The sequence below is a fragment of the Alligator sinensis genome, unplaced genomic scaffold, assembly GCF_000455745.1.
Source record: "Alligator sinensis unplaced genomic scaffold, ASM45574v1 scaffold656_1, whole genome shotgun sequence".
Lineage (NCBI taxonomy): Eukaryota > Metazoa > Chordata > Crocodylia > Alligatoridae > Alligator > Alligator sinensis.
In genome coordinates, this window is record NW_005842333.1 from 1,167,354 (window position 1) to 1,182,653 (window position 15,300).

Sequence of the window (15,300 nt, forward strand, 5' to 3'; positions counted from 1 at the left end):
GCCACACAGAGGACTAAGGCCATGAGGCTCATTACACTAGTTTTACAGCAACATGACTCAGTTAAATTCAGGGCAATAAGACATGCCATGGCTCATACCTGTGCTCAAGACAGAAGAATCAAGTCCTATAGTGTGGATTATAAGAGACCGAGGTTCCCTAAGATGCAGAGGTGCCTATGAAGATTCATAAAAATCTTAATAGACAATTGAAAACTGTCAAAATATTGTTTGAAAGCTTGGACCCACATGCCTAGCTCTACCATTTAGATCTAGAGGCTCCCCCAACTTGGGGTCATACTCAGACACAAAACTCAAGATCTAAAATGTGAAAACCACGATTAAAGCTTAAGGAATCTGAGTTTGGGCTGCCTCATTCTAAGAATAGGAATTTGGATCTGGGTTCAGATGTCAAGTTTCTGAATTTTAAAGCTGTCCTGGTTTGAAATTTTCATTGCAATCTACCTGTGGAAAATACCAGCTTTCCAGATGTGTCTGAGTAAAAGACATGCCTACACAACTTGCTTATGTGCTGTGACTGCTGCTGGCCATGCCGACCATTATCGCCTCATTCTTCTATTGTGTTTTCATCTGTTGCCTTTTGCCTTATATTAATACTGTAAGGTCTTTGGGGCAGGAACTCTCTTCTGCGTTTGTACAGTGCTCGGCACAATGAGGTCCTAGTTCGCGACTAGTCTTCTCAGGAGCTATGGCATATAAAATAATTATCTTTGGCTCTCTTTCATAAGGCTGTAGGGTAAGATGATCTTTGAACCAGAAGCTCCTTTGCAGTGGGCTTAAAGGGACCACTGTAAGGAGAGTGGAAGGGAGGTGATGTTGCATAGTAAGAGGGAAGTATCAGAGGCAGACTCTTAGCTGCAAGGGTGGAGCCAGGTAAGTGGAAGTTTAGATTTTACTTAGTGGTGCCTGCCAGTTTTCAGGGCCAAAAGGTCACCTTTCTAATGTTGTTAGGGTCTGTTAGACGTGTCTTGGAGTTGCTGCTGAGAACCCATGATGCTGAGTGTCTGCTAAATACAATGGGATAGAAATGTTGCCTAGGCACATGGATTATTTCCCCAGTGAACTGGTGCTGCAGCCCAAACAGCATGCCAAAAGCCTAAATCCACCCTAACTTACCTTGACCCAGCTCTGCAAAAAAGGACCTGGGGGTGACAGTGGACAATAAGCTGGATATGAGTCAGCAGTGTACCCTTGTGCCAAGAAGGCTACCGGCATCCTGGGCTGCATTGGTAGGTGTGTTGCCAGCAGGTCAAGGGAAGTGATAATTCCCCTCTATTCAGCACTGATGAGGCTACATCTGGAGTCCTGTGTCCAGTTTTGGACCCCCCACTACAGAAAGGATGTGGACAAATTGGAGAGAGTCCAGCAGAGGGTGACAAAAATGGTGAGGGGCTGGGGCACATGACTTCTGAGGACAGGCTGAGGGAACTGGGCTTATTTAGTCTGCAGAAGAGGAGACTGAGGGGGGATTTGAAAGTAGCCTTCAACTCCCTGAAGGGGGGTTTGAAAGAGGATGGAGCTGGGCTGTTCTCAGCGGTGGCAGGTGACAAAACAAAGAGCAGTGGTCTCAAGTTGCAGCAAGGGAGGTTTAAGTTGGATATTAGGAAAAACTTTCTCTCTAGGACGGTAGTAAAACACTGGAACAGGTTACCCAGACAGGTTGTAGAAGCTTCATCCTTGGAGGTTTTTAAAGCTCATCTTGACCAAGCCCTGGCTGGGGTGATCTATTTGGACTGGTCCTGCTTTGAGCAGGCAGTTGGACTACATGACCTCCTGAGGACCCCTTCCAGCCCCCATTTTCTATGATTCTAGGATTTCAATACAGTTGAATGCAATGTACTTCAAGGCATTATTCAGCACTAAAATCCTGACGTGCTGAAATTGTTCTCTGCTGTTTGCAGCACTTCCAACCAAGCACTAAAAATAGACGCAGACTTTAAAACCATAAGAGTAAAGAAAAAGTTGGGGTTCATTTCCTTTGCCTTCTGGCTTGTATGTCATTAGGGTGCACAGGAGTCATACTGGACAGCCTTTTATTACCATTATGTCTTGAACCATGCTCTTTGAAATGAAAGCAGCAGTTCCCCCTTACCTTCAGGAGAATACCAACAAACATTTCAAGACGCATACAGCTAGAAATACTATTTGCAGCCTGAGGTCTCTCTACTGAGACCCCATCTATTTTCTCAATGCAGAGTGAGGAGTTTTATGCTGAGTGCTCTTGTCTTCAGTCCCGTTCTGGAACATGCATTTTTCCGTTCTGCAGGGGATACAGCGTGTATGAAGTTGCTCCATGCAAGCCCATTGCAGTTAGCGTGAGATGTAAATCGGCCCAGAATTTGGAATGTATTCTGCTCTCAGTGATGTGAGAGTAAATCTGGTTCAGCTTCCCTGATTCGTCTCAGCTGGTACTGGAGAGCGCGGTTTGGCTTGATGCATTCTATGAGCATCAAGATTTTGGTGCAAGAAAGAATTAAATGAGGTCTCAATGGGCTGTTCCCATTGGAATAGTTGAATGTGCAGGTACAACCTGGGATATCTGCTTGTTTCACTTGTACTGTTTGCTCCAGTTCACATGGTTTTTGTCGGTATCTGTTATAAAAAATACAGGAAATGGCGAGAGAGTCTAATCAGAGTGGCTATTCTCACACAATGGATGCTCTGAACACGAACAAGGTGTGATGCTCTGAGGTCAGATGATACTTGTTGTTATGGGCATGGGATATACCTTTTCCTTTTTGTATTTCAGTGGGGGCCGTAGCTGGATCCCTGGTTCAGCACACTGGTGTGCACCTACAATTATTCCATTGACTTCTATGGAGTTAGTAGGCTCAACCCTTGACATGGATGTGAAAGAAAGCAGAATCTGACTGAGCATGACCTGCCTCAGCTAGTTGTCCTCACGCCCAGCACACTACAATAACAAATGCGTTTTCAGACTAGAAATCCATTTAGCTTAGATCAGCTGTTCAGTACATACTGAACTCAGTGTCTTCTCTCTTCCTTGTGGTAGGTCATGGTCAACCGCTGTTGAGCTTTTGCAAATTGTCCATTCAGTTTACGCAAGAACAACAGTGACAACGAGCCAGTTCAGTTGAAGGGCACACAAGTAGGCAACCAATAAAAGTGCAGCCTTAGGGGTATGGTGTGCTTTTATTCCTTAAATGCTGGTGTGCTTAACATCTTGATGCAACTGAACCAAAAAAGGCCTGGCTCTGTCTTTCAAGTTACAGGGCAGCTTCTCTTACTTACACTCTCTTGTACCTTCAGCAAATATCTATTTGGGCCATTGCAGGGAAGATCCCCCTTGCCAGAGGAATTTCCTTGCTTATAGACTCTGGAGATGGAACAGCAGTTTTGCCCTCCTGTTATAACAGCCGATGGGCCATCGAGTGGCTGTTTCTGTACTGACATGCAGGGTTTCCTCCCTGCCTCCCCATCTTTGTTTTCGTTTTCCAGACGGATCAGAACATGAGCTCCTTATCTTGTTATAAAATACTAAGTGGAGACAAAGCACTTGTGGTGTTTACTGGAAGGGGGTGGTGTAAGGTCAGCGCTGCAGCCCTGCCTGCTGCTGTCCTCCGCTACGTTGCTTCTCAGTAAAACCAACTGCCTTGTTACCACTCTTTTGTCAGTGGCATAATTAATGTGTTACCCCTTTTTTTCCCCCCCCTACTTGGTGAGACCTAGCTTAGGTGTTGGAATGGTATTGGTGCCGCGCGCTGCAAGGGTGCCGCGCATTAGCTATAGGTACATGTCTCCAGAGTAGAGCTGAGAGAACAGCTACAATCAAAAAAGCCGAAACTGCTTTGGTTCGGTTCCCCTTGTGAAGACGATTCCAGTGCTTGAGCGCGTCCTGTAAGAGCAGCAAATGTAATGTGAAGGGTAAAGCATATCAAAGAGGGTAAATTCTGAGGTTTGTAAATATAAGGCTTGATTTTAAGACCTTTATTCTCTAAAGGTGGGGACGAAAAAAGCAATATCTTGGGAAGTACCCCATCAGAACACAGCAATACAGTTCAACTTGCAACCATTGCATGTTGCAACAAAAAATACTTGAGAGGCAATTAATAAATTACTTGAGTAGAAAGTACTTGAGAGGTAATTAATTCATGACTAATACACTTTAAAAAAGACTGAGACTATTTATAAACAAACAGGGCAGATGAATTTCTCAACTGAAGTCTTCCCTCTGAATTGTTTCACTCAGCTCTGCTCCACACCAAAGAGGGAACTGGTGATGTTCAGTGCGTTTCTCTCACCGCAACCCATGTACTACTTATTTCCCACAAGCAGTTCCAGTTCTGAGTTCTGCTTGCTTTTAATTAATGTAAGAATTTGTGGAGTCCTCTGAGCAAAACTGCTAAGTCCCACGTCCTCCCAGGGATGCAGCTGAACTCGCCTGAAGATACTCTATCCATCCTGCCTTCATTTCCTCCTTCCCTGTTTTATTAGTTCTCGGCCATGCCAAATCCATCAGCTCGTACTTCTCCACCCATCTTCCGCTACCTCTCAGCAGTATCTCTCTAAAGGGGCCATAGCCCTTTGTTCTTGACAGCGATTCACTGAAGATTTCTTTATGGTTGCTCTACTGACAGTAGCAGCACTCGTATGCCAGGATGCCAACGTGCCCTGTGGATGGTGGGAGATGTCATCTCCCATTCACAGGTGTGAATCTGAGTGTGCTTTGGGTATTTCTGCCATATGTTTGGTGAATGAGCCTTCTGCCCCGAGCCCAGCAGTCATGGATGTTCAAGCGCTTGTCAGGGAGGACATCATGCAATCAAACCAGCCCTTCACGTCCCAGATCTGCATTGGGAAGTGCAACCATGGAATCCCTTTACCTGGCTGAATTTGGACTGTGAAGAATGATATGCTTATAATAAGAGACCCTGGTCTCGCCCCACAACACACAACCATCTGGCTTCATACAAATACAGGACCAGATTAAGAATCCTCTATATTGGAGTAAATTGGACAGCAAATAGCCTGATTTATGCTGGTATAACTAAGACTTGAATTTGGTCCCATCATATATAACCTTTACCCTGGAGTGGAAGCAAAACATTGAATCTGCCCTTCTTCAAGCACCCATATTCCTTCACTATGACATGGAGTTCTGTTCCATTGCTAGCAGATGTCCTGCATACATCCCGTATTACCTACAAAGTCTGCATACTCCAAGCGAATGTTTCTCAATTTTTTTTTTTTACTTCAATTTGAAGTGAAAGGTACAATATAGGATTCAAATGCCTTTGCATTACATGGGTTTTTAACCACTTTGATTCCCCCTCCCTCCCCCCTCCAAAATCACTTCACAGAACTGAAACAACCTCTGAATAGCTTTGCTGCATTCCCTTCTGCGTATCTGAACTTTCTTCTGATTCTCTTTTTATTGCTTTATATGGCACTTATTTTTATTTACTTTTATATATATATATATATATATAATATATATATTTTTAAAAAGCACATTTCATGTTTCAGGTCTCACTCTGTCAGTATTTCTACCCTGTGGACGTGTTTCACAGCAGGAAAGAAAATAGGGTAATTGCCAAAGAAACAGAATGATGGAATTGCTCAAAGAAAAGAAAGAAAGAAAACAAATCGATTCTGGAGCAAGTATTGGTGTGTCCTGGCTCTTTCCCCACTGTGAGCATTTGGTTCCAGTGCTTCAAGCAGATAACTATGGACAGGAGAAATAGGAGGAGACTTACAGAAGGATTTGGAAATTGTGATTTGTCACTAAGAAATGGCCCGCTCAACATGATCTGAACACAACTTCTGACTTGTCTTTGGCTCGAAGATTTAACGTTAAGGCAAAATGAAGAAGCGGTGTAGAAGCTCCATCAAATCTTTGGCACAACAGCAACAACAACACCAACAACACCACTGTACAAGGTGAGCTGAGAAGGTATCATTTCCCTGTTAAGCAAAGGGAAAAGTGCTAAATAAATTGCACATACTAAAAGGTGGCTGGCTTCAAAACAAAACAAAACAAAACAAACACTCCCATCTTTTTTTTTCCCCCCAGAGATTTGAGACTGTCCCTTAGCCAACTGTTGTCCTGAAAGGGGTCTCTGCAAAAAAGCCGCTTGCAGTCTTCGTGTGGGTTATGCAACCATTGCCCAAAATAGATGGAACGATGGCTGGACGTTCTTCTGAATTCTCCTTTCCCAGTTCTTATTCCTGGAAAGAAATGATACATGGTCAGAGTGGTGAACTTTTAGAGACTAGGGGATTGACTGATTCAGTAATAACAGGTGCTTGTTCTTTCAGAGCCACATGCTGTGCTTGCTGTAGGCTGTGACTCCCATTTACTCCCGTGGTGCAGTATTGGGTCGAAGTAGCTCTGAGAAAGTAAGAAGTAGGTTTGCTCACCAGAATCAAGAGGAAATTGCCCCCTGAAAGTAGGGAGGCATGGAGTATTTAAAGGCCAGGTTCATTCACCACTAGTCGTTCATGCTAGCATTTTACCTAGCATCTCGTAGAAATATATGGCCCAGCCTGGGAATGCCTAGCTCACCCTGGCAGGCTCTCACTGACTTCAAGGCTTCCTCGTGAGCCAGGATTTCATGGTGTGACCCAACGGGGCTCTTCCCAGGGCATGGAGCTACTTGACGAGAATAAAGGTGGCAGAACCTTGTCTTACACGCTCTGTTACACACAGCTGGAAGAGTTTTCTTCTTAGATGTTTTTCTGATGGAAAAATTCATTGTTTTTTTTCCCCCTCCCCCCAGAAGGGAGATAGAAAAAAGTTACTCCCCCCTCCATATTGTATTTTTTCCAGTAAACATCATGAAACAAAACTGCTTTTGCATTTTTGTTCTTTATATTTTGTTCTTTTCTCTTTTCCCCTCTTTTAGTGGTACAGTTGGGGGGGAGGAAGAAGAGAGAAAAACAACCCCTGAAAACTGTTGGAAGTGGAACAGCCAGCCCTGTCATTAAATATCTCTTTTTTTATCCCAAACTAATTTATTGCCCTTCTCCTGTTAACTCCTGCTTCTTTGTTCACACCTCCTTTCTCTCCCGTCCCCCCTCCCCACACATGCACACAATGGAAAATTGTTTGGGAGAGGAGAGAAGGTGTGTGTCTGTGTCTGTGTGTGTGTGTGTGTGTGTGTGTGTGTGTGTGTGATCGATCACATTTTCCTTCAAATTCTTCCTTTTTTCTTTCCTGTACACAGACAGCAGCAAATGCCAGAGCCCTGTGGTAAAATTGGACTTCTGCAAATTGTCTTTCTACCTACCCCACCACTTTTGCAGGCACAACTTGTAGAGCCCCCTTGGCCCTGTTTTAGTGAGTCCTGCAAAGGAAACTTGTCCCAGAAAAAAGATCTTATTTGCCCAGCAAGAAACTGTGACTACAATAGTAATGGACATGCATAGCGTAGAGCTGATGGATGGAACAGGACAGAGATGCTAAAGAATGTGTGTATTTTTAGGGACGGAACGGAGCAAGAGAAGACTAAAAGCTAGAAATGCTAGTAAAGACCAAGCTTCCACTTGAAAGGCCTTGAATTTTCAAAGACCTCTTGGGATCTATCTTGAGTTTCAGAAGCTGATCTCAGATTTACGAATGGAAAGGAAATCAAATAGGACAACCTGGACTGAGCGATAGTGATGCGAGTTATTACATTCTCCTTTCCGGCTGTCAGGCTGCTTGGCCTTCAGAATGGGACCATCCCCCTCCCACTTATCTGGGTGTAAATCATTTAACCATTTGAGCAGCAGGCCTTGTTGGGGAATTCACGCTTGACTGGGGAATGTCACCAAAGGATTTCATTACTGTATCGTAATAAACAGAGCTCAGATGTGCGTCTTAAAACAGAGAGAAACCTTTCCCAGCACCCCTTCCATGCCGAGTAGGAGCATGCTCCCTAAGAAATTCCAAACAATATTGAATATTTTGAGACCTTATTAGCGACTAATTTTGTAAGGAGCTGAAGTTCAAATTGGTTACTGTGCCTAAATCACTTAGACTCCTTAGAGACTTAGGGGCAGATACACAAGTGTAAGTAAGTGCCTATCCTCCTGTTGAAATCAGTGGCGGTTTGGTGTCTAACTTTGAGCCTAATGCATTAAAAATCAAGGGGAATTAGGGTCTGGTGTCCAGTGGCTCAATTTATAAAGATGTTCAGGCTTAAATATACAGAAAAGTGCCTCGTGTGAATCCTTAAATACTTAAGTGAATCAGGGGCCTGACTTGCCTGAATGCATCTCTCCCGAAAAAGAGAATGAGATAGGGCCGCACTATCTGCCTGAAACAAGGTGGCACTGATGGATGAGGGGCGAGAATGGGAGGTGTGACATCTCTGCTACAGGAAGTGTCAGACTGTGCTATGATCAAAGGAAAATAGCGCTCATCTGCTCGCCCCAGACATCAGTAGGGGCAAGTGGGCACAGCCACCCCTGTGCTGAAGCTAATGACTTGTGTTTGGCTAAAGCACGCTTTCTAGAAGGGCACCCAGTCTCAGTGTGAAGATGCCAATAGAGAGAGGACTCCACTTTTTCCCTTGCTCTCTTTATTCCAACAGCCAGTCACTCTCACTACTAAATTTGTGCCTATTTTTTTTCTAACTTGAATTTGCCTGGCTTCAACATTCAGCCTTTGCTGATTGGGGCCCTTCAGTCTTCACTGTGTTTTGCGATGGCACTTGGACACTGTAATCAAGTTGCCGTTAAGAAGAATACTTTTGATAACCTGGAAAGATTAAAATCTCTAAATATCTCCTGAAAGGCATTTTGTTCTGATATTGAGTCAGGCTTTTTTATTTGGGGGGTTTTTTTTCTTCAAAATTTGCTGGTTTGTCAGGATTGGAAGCTATAACAGAGACAATAATATCAATGTTTTCTTTGATATTATCCTCGTGGAGGCTTTGTAACTCTTTGTAACTGCCTACTGTGAAGGCCCCTTTAAGCTTCCCCCCCTCCACTGGGTATATGGGCATCCAATGCACACTGCAGCCTTGTCCTGTATAAGGTTTCTTCAGGAAAACCCAAAGACCAGCTAAGAATACCCTAGAAATCACTAGTGCACCCCAATGATATGACCATACCAACGCTGTTGCAGAATTGGGGCCCGGAGCTTTCATTAATGCACGGTGGATACGACTGAATCTGTGAAAATCCAGATGGGCTGCAATGGCAAAGCTGGGAGCTCGTGTCTGGATTTTGCATATTCCAGCATTTGGAAGAATTTGGGTCTGTGGTTCTGTTGTGGGCCAGTATAAGCTAATGACAATGCAATCTTGGTTCAGCCTGGCTGGGGAATCTCTATTCAAAATGTTTAACAAATCCATCAGATAAATGTAATTCAATTCTTCACAGTGTGCATTTGTTTCTCTTCTATGCTGAAAACAGCAGACGCCTCCCTAAAGTTCTTTGAAGCAATGGAAACATGGAGAGACAGGAGAAATGACACAGTCAAAACACTGCCTTTAAACAGAGTGAGTGGTGACATCAATAGCTCCAAATGAATGTTTTTGGTGTCACTTATTATTTTTTGCTTCTTGATGAGGAGAAAAGGGAGAGGGGATATTTTTTTTAAATTTATGTATTTATTTATTAACTATGTGCTCAGGGTTCAAATCTGGCATTTGAACATGGAAATCAACAAAGAGGACCCCTGCTCTGGCTGGGATATGGCACCTTAACTTTCTTTTGATGAACAAAATGTGGACGAAAAGTACCCTGTTTTGGGGTGTATACAGAAGTGCTCCACGAACATTTTACAGTGCTGTAATTTAGAGCACTTTTTATAGTACTATAAAGTTACAGTGCTCTTAAACGTGACAGAAGTGCAGTGTTGGGTGCAGTGTTGGGTGGCGGGGTGGGGGAGAGGCTCTGACCCTCCCTGCACTTCCCAGGCTAGGTGGCAGGGGGCGCTTCACAGCCTCCTGGGGCTTCTCCACCCATCAGAAATTTAATCAATGTACAGAAGTTATTTAAAGTGCTGGAAAGTACAGCACTTCAAATTTAATATCTCACTTAACAAGGGTTAATTTAAAGTGCTGTACCTACTTTTTAAAGCGCTGTTAAGCCATACACTTCTCTTAGGTCACAGCAATAAAGTACTTTAAATGGCAGAAAAAAACCAACTTCTGTACACAGCCTCAGATGCTGAAGTCTGAAAATCCTGACCTCGGCTTTTTTCATACTTTAGCTTTTGGAGATGCACAGACAGACACTCTTATATTGCTAACTTATTCATCAGGAAGACGGTTTTCCCTTTTCCTGTGTGTAAAATAACTTAGTGCTTTACACAGCTAAATAATAAACATTCCTTTAAAATTCACGTGTCAGGATTAATTTGTCCCATGTGAAAGAAAAACACAAAGAGGGCTGAGGGGGAAAATCCTGACAAAAGGAACTGCCTTAGTAATGTTTCAAGATGGTAGAAAAGTGAATATACTCTGAATACCATGTCTTAGCTTGTAACAGTGTCTTGATAAATTGGATGTCTTCCACTACAGAAACTAATGACCTATCAAGCATTTTTGAAGAAAATAAAAAGGTTGGGGGAGTAGACATGGCACAACTGTACTCCCTTAAATTCAGACAACTCCTGGTTGATAATTGGTTTTCCAGCCTTCTGAATCTAATCCAAAGTCGACTGAAGTCAATGGAAGGACTCCCAGTGACTTTAGTAGGCTTTGGATTGCAGACCATGTAGTACACAAACAATACATAAAAATAGGCATCTCAACATGGGCCACTTTCATGTATTTTGACCACTGTCCATTTGTTCACAGTAATATTGCTCCATAATGTGCAGCTAGGAGATGTGCAATGTGTTTCGGGGGCGGGGGGGAAAGATTTCACTGCAGTTCTCTGCAACAAAACATATGCTGAGAGGTAGGGAAGACCAGCCCTAGTTTACGTGCAGATGAATGCACAGGAACTAGCTGAGGGCAGAGAAATGTTGTACATACAAGGGGAAGGGAATACAAAAGGAAGAAAACCCTTCTTATGATTTCAGGGTAGTCACTCCCCACTTGTCAAAGAGAGATAAGGAACAAGTCTTTTCTCTTTCCCCTCTCCCCTTTCTTCTCACTATAGGCAGAAATTCTGAAGCCTGATTTACTTTATATTGGCTGGTTTAATTAGTCTAAAAAATAATCTGAATGCCACTGATTCTTGACCTTGAGAACTGGCCTCATGACCTTGGCGATTCAAAGGAAGCATCTCTGTGTGTTATGATTCCTGTATTATTTGGAGTTCTTTAGTTTCTGATACCTTCTCTATATTCATTTTTCCTTCAACTGTAGGCATCTGATTTCTGTTGGACAGTCCTTTTGTTTCTACATAAAATGAGGGGTTGAATCTTCCACACCTGACTCTGGAAGCCACAACTCCGGCAGCATGTGCAGCTACTCCCTGGTCTCTAAAACAGAGCGGGGTGGACTTCTTGGGTAGCTCTACACAGATCCATCAAACTTGCTTTTGTCTGACCTCCATGGGGTGAATCCAAGGGACTGCGATCTTTGATGCTCAGGGAATATGGGTGGGCTTCCCACATCTTATGCAGTGAAAGACTCCAGTTAGGACCTGCTGCTCAAGATGGTCTATAGCCATGTCTCAAATGGAGCAGAAGGGGTATGCTCTTGCATCCCAGCGGGACTAATACTTGTGCAGAAATGGAAGCGAAGGAGAGGAAAAGGGGGAGGGAGACTGCAGCTCTGAGGAACCTCAGCCTGGGGAGAGTTGAGAGACTTGTGAACTCGCGTGGGCTGCCCGTATACCCCAATCCATTACTGTACAGGTAGCAAGGTTACAGGTGGCAAGGGTCACAGTCAGCACAGTCAAATCAAATTTAGAGAACTGCAAAAGCATCTCAGGGTAGGGCTGGCTTGTATCGGTTGCATGGATTATGCTGCTCCTTCTCGGAACAGCTCCTTAGCGCCATGTGCTTTGATGCCTATGCCTCCCCAGATCGCACATGTGTTGAATGCAAGTGCTTGCCGTGGAAGGACTGCTGGTGGCTAGTTGTTAGGATGGCATTTGTGTAGCAGCCTGCTTTCCATGTGAGCTACGATATTCAGGGCACTCCCCCCCCCTTTGGCTGTACACCACTGGGATTTCAGTGTCACAGCTCCTCATGTGCTAGGAGTTCTGAGCTCAGCAGCTGGTTGGTGTGGGGTCTGGCCAGAGCCCCCACTATTGCACAGCTCTGGAGTCCATGGGCTGAGCTCTCTTTGCTGCACATGGGCCACTCTGCCAAAGGGGTGTGTGGCTGCACCCCGACCTTTCCACGATTATGGATCTGCCCGTGATGCTATCCAGAGTGGCTTGGCTTCCTTGTGCACAGTAAATGGATGACATTCTAGACTGAGGGTTGGCAACGCCTTTGGGTAGAGTGCCAAAAACACCTGCAATCTTGACTTATGTTGGCGTGCCAGGGGCAGACAGCAGAGGAGCCACAAGGGGCCTGATCCTTGTTGTGGAAATGGAGCCCCAGTCCCTTCCCCACCATCCACTCCAGGGTGCGCGTGCCCAGCAAAATGCCTTCATGCACCACACTCTGGCACCTGTGCTGGGTGCTTTCTACCCCCCTTTTAGCCAGTGGAACCTAGATGAGTTCCTGAAGTCTCTTAGGATGGCTGAAAACACAATTATGTGGACCTGAGATGAACTGGAAAGGCAGCTTGGGGTCTCCCTATACAGATTTCAGTCTGCTAGGCTGCTTTCCCAGCTACAGATGACTAAGACAGGTCCCCATACAGGAGTGGCCCATTTTCTCCTTTAGGCACACTGAGCCAACTGGCTGTAGGGAAGCAGATGTGCTGGCTGTCTGTACTCTCCAAGTGGGGAAATGAAGCTATTTTAAGCAGGCTCTTCTGCTTTGCTTGGTGAGGGGAGGTGGAAATGGGAACCTGATTTCCACCCCCATCCCTCCTTGCATTAGAAACCTGTGTGGTACGTGAATCTATGGTGAATAAATGGGGTTTACCTAATCAAGACTTTAGTGTATCAGATGAGAAGCTAAACTGCTGATGTGTGTTAAGCTAGTATTGATCATTACATCAATACTTGTATTCCCTGTCAGAGCTGCAATCTGCTTTACAAGCCTTTCAAATTAGTTTGAAGGATGTTCAGGGGCAGGGGCTGTAGCTTTACCTGGGGGTCCATAAAGATAAATCACAACATGCTACTATTAAAATAAATCCATTCTAAGCAGACAACATCAGAGCTGTACAACTGGTGCTTTATGCTACCTTTACATGATATAAGGTCACTGCTCTTTCACTCCTGCACAAGCGAACAAACACAACAGGCTGCTGAAAACTCTGCTTAAAAAAAATGAGCAGAATTATGTTACCTATAATAGATCTAGTTATTTCTTTGCAGAATTCAGGGAGCGTTAAAACATTGCTGTAAAATTGTAAGATTGTATATAAATCCCATACAGTGAAGACTGTATAACCTTAATCAAAATCAGCTAACTGAAAACATTCAACTAATCAAAAACAAATATTTTATATCTTAATTGTTTGAGTTTGTGTATTATAATATGATGGAGTGTGTGTGTATACACCCACAGATTCCCTTTTTAAAATTCCCTATATATAATGTGTGTATGGTGTATGCTTTACATATGTATATAAGAATATATCTCTACACCCAGATTTAAAATTGTGTGTGTGTGTATTTCACACATGAGAATATATATTCACAAAATTAAAATTGTGGGCGAGTATATATACATGTATGAGAACTATATACACACAGATAATTAAATGTATGTGTGATTTTACTTTACATGTATAAGAATATAGCTACACACAGAGAAAATTAAAACTGGGTGTGTGTATTCACCATATAGTCACACACGCACACATATACATACACAACGGGAATTAAAAATAAGAAACTAAATTCCAGCAGAAAACTTTTATTGAGCTCCAACTGTTATGCTGTTATTCATAACCCAGTTTCCTCTCTTACAAAGAGACCTTTTGCATGGTTTTTCCTTCTGCCTCTATAACAGCTGCTCTCAGTGTTGTATCCTGAGTGATGATGAGGTTCTGAAAGTGTTTTTTTGGAACAGATGGCCAGGAGAGAGCTGGGGAATGTGCCAGCAGAAAGCTGGGGAATGTGCCAAATCCTGCAGTGACTGAGTGCTTTGGGTTCCAGCTCGCGTGCCTTTCCCCTGCCCTCTGCCCTAAGTGGCGCCAGCAGGACTTCCCAACTAGCACTCTGAACATCTGGAGTCTGCGACTGCCAGGAGAGAGAGAGGAAAAAAAAAAAAAAACCCTCCCTGCTCCAGCTTAGCTTCCATGTACTCAACAATGTTACCGACTAACAGAACAACTAATCAAAAACAAAAAGGACAAAAAAAATGAACCTTGCAAGCTAAACAGCTGCAGCTGAACAGAAAAGTAAAGCTCCTTGCTGCATCGGGTGACCGGCTTAACATTCTCGGCAGAAAGCTAATGAAAGCAGCAAGCCTGCCTTTCTGAAGTCTGCTCTCTCGCTGCTAGGGGGGTTTCACTCGGCATGGTGTAGCGAGTGACTTACAGGGGATGTGATTGAGGACCAGGTCCTCTCCCCTGGCCTTTGGCCTGGCACTAATGCTGCGGTTGTGCTGTGCTGTGACAGCAGACTGTGGAGAAGCCGGGTGATGGAAATGCCACCGCCGCTGCTGGCCCTGAGCACCTGTGTTGAGGACTGAGGCTGGGAGGGGATTTGGGGCAAAGTCTAAGGAGAAGACAGCAGTGTTAGCTGGTGCATTCACAGCTACACAGAACCACTGGTCAAATCTAATAGATGGGCAGCAGCCAGGCATATAGCTCATGGGCTCTCACAGCAGCTGGCCTAATGCTTTATGGTCTGAAGTGAGAATATAAACCATCCAGATCAGAGCTGCTTGATTTAGACTATATGGATGGCACCAGGATTGGGACTAGTGTGCCACAAGCATGGCATGTGCAGAGGGATGGCTGGAGGAGAGGGGAAATGGACACCAAAAAGGAGAAAACAAGTGAACAGCCAAAGAAGAATCTGCAATTTGATGTGTGTGTGATCATAACAGTGGAATGGAAGAAGCCTGCTTGTATTGTATGCTGCTCCCTGGGGCAGCAGGAGTGCATGAATAACACTAGAATATAGCAGGCCCTGATGCAGAGGGCACCAAGTCCAGGATGAATTCCTTTGTCTTGACTTCATTGAGCTTTGGATCATGTTGAATAGGTGCCTGGAATGTAGAAAAATTCAAGGCAGCCCATCTTTTCTGACCCATCCCCTTTAGCTGTTACATCCACAGCTCCCACAGCCGGCACT

The 15,300-nt window shown here is 44.2% G+C and overlaps 2 long non-coding RNA genes across 2 annotated transcripts in view; one reads left to right on the forward strand and one right to left on the reverse strand.

The window, feature by feature from the left end:
- LOC102372570 overlaps window positions 1-15,300 on the forward strand; it is a 50,151-nt gene that overhangs the window by 18,165 nt on the left and 16,686 nt on the right. The window lies entirely within an intron of this gene.
- The window catches only part of LOC106722467, a 16,024-nt gene continuing 4,675 nt past the window's right edge, over window positions 3,952-15,300 (reverse strand). Inside the window, exon 2 of the long non-coding RNA XR_001358439.2 lies at window positions 3,952-6,207. This is a non-coding gene — a long non-coding RNA (uncharacterized LOC106722467). The remainder of the gene's footprint in view (window positions 6,208-15,300) is intronic.